At 39.1% G+C, this 2,144-nt stretch overlaps 1 pseudogene; it reads left to right on the forward strand.

The window, feature by feature from the left end:
• Positions 384–853, forward strand: LOC102170269 (annotated as a pseudogene).

Below are 2,144 nucleotides of genomic sequence, written 5' to 3' on the forward strand. Positions count from 1 at the left end.
ACTTAATGGATTTGAAATATAATCTATGTTAAAACTAAGAAGTTGGAGTCTTTCTATTCTGACAGTGAAAGTAAGAGGTATCAGAGTTGCAATCCTAGTAAAACTAAATAAAAAGCTAGAAAAATGGATAAAATAACTTTCACACATATTACACAATCTTTGTGAAAAGATAAATATACAAAATGAGCTCTAATTTCATGTTGGCTGTCTCCCTGACAGCATTTCTAAATCGTGGCAAGTAAAGTATTAAACAAGTAGTCTCTCTGGGGAAAGAAATCAAGAGTTAAGGGTTGGATAAGATGCTAGAGTCACCACCTTAAAGAAGTCACCTGCCCAGGAGCTGCAGCCTGAGAGTGTTTCCCCATCCCCATGCCCCCTTCACAATGCAGCCTGCCTCTGCAAAGTGCTGTTCTCAGGATTGAAGGCACTATGTCTTCACTTAATTATGTGTTGAAGACAGTAAAGATGCTAATGTAAATTTTGAAAAATCAAAACATATTCAGTTTTCTTGGAGGAAGTGATCATTTTAAACATTTCAATGAAATTGATCTTTTTCACTGTATTGACCCTAATGATTCCAAGCATAAAAGAAGAGACATATGCTGTTTATGAAAAGGAGAATCTGGCCACTCATGGCCAAGGTTAACAAAAGAAAGGGCAAAGCTTAATTCGCTTAGTGTGGAGTTTAATAAATAGAAAGACTGGAAAGATGACTCAGATGAAGATATGTCTAATTTTGATTGTTACTCTGAGATGATGAACAACATGAGTGCTGATGAGGATTTACCAGAAGTAGATGGAGCAGATGATGATTAACAAAACTGATGAAGAAAAAATGCCAGATCTGGAGTAAGGAATGTTGTCATCACTGGATTTTGAAAAAGAAAAATAACTTCTCTGCAAGATTCATAATTGAAAGCATTCCTGAGTTGATAGCTCTAAAGGCATATGCTGTATTTCCCTCCTTTGACCCATTTTTCAACCTGTTTATTTTTTCAAATGCCTCACTAAGGGTTGATATGCACCATTGTATGGGGCAATTTTAAGTCAGCTAAGGCAATAACCTTGTACATGAACATTTCCCAGATTTCCATGATGCTGTTGAGGTCCTAGGCAATGGATAAAGCACCTGTGATTAAAAAAAAAAATTCACCTAAATCTCCTTTACTTCATAACAGATACTGACATGATAGGAAGATCTCAGCTTTTTGTCACCCTGCTTATTTAACTTATATGCAGAGTACATCATGAGAAACGCTGGACTGGAAGAAACACAAGCTGGAATCAAGATTGCCGGGAGAAATATCAATGACCTCAGATATGCAGATGATATCAGCTCTTATGGAAGAAAGTGAAGAAGAAAGAACTAAAGAGCCTCTTGATGAAAGTGAAAGAGGAGAGTGAAAAAGTTGGCTTAAAGCTCAACATTCAGAAAACTAAGATCATGGCATCTGGTCCTATCACTTCATGGCAAATAGATGGGGAAACAGTGGAAACAATGGCTGACTTTATTTTGGCGCTTCAAAATCACTTTAGATGGTGAATGCAGCCATGAAATTAAAGGACTCTTACTCCTTGGAAGGAAAGTTATCACCAACCTAGCATATTAAAAAGCAGAGACATTACTTTGCCAACAAAGGTCCGTCTAGTCAAGGCTATGGTTTTTCCAGTAGTCATGTATGGATGTGAGAGTTGGACTGTAAGGAAAGCTGAGCTCAGAAGAGTTGATGCTTTTGAACTCTGGCATTGGAGAAGCTCTCGAGAGTCCCTTGGACTGCAAGGAGATCCAATCAATCCATCCTAAAGATCAGTCTTGGGTGTTCATTGGAAGGACTGATGTTGAAGCTGAAACTCCAATGCTTTGGCCACCTGATGCGAAGAGCTGACTCATTGAAAAGACCCTGATGCTGGGAAAGATTGAGGGCGGGAGGAGAAGGGGACAATGGAGGATGAGATGTTTGGATGACCTCACCGACTCGATGGACATGTGTTTGGGTAGAGTCCAGGAGTTGGTGATGGACAGGGAGGCCTGGTGTGCTGTGGTTCATGGGTTTTCAAAGAGTCAGGCATGACTGAGCAACTGAACTGAACTGAACAATTATTTCAGAGGAAACAAGAAGGTATAAAGAGTGTTAGGGTATATA

The sequence above is a fragment of the Capra hircus genome, chromosome 1 (assembly GCF_001704415.2).
Source record: "Capra hircus breed San Clemente chromosome 1, ASM170441v1, whole genome shotgun sequence".
Classification (NCBI taxonomy): domain Eukaryota; kingdom Metazoa; phylum Chordata; class Mammalia; order Artiodactyla; family Bovidae; genus Capra; species Capra hircus.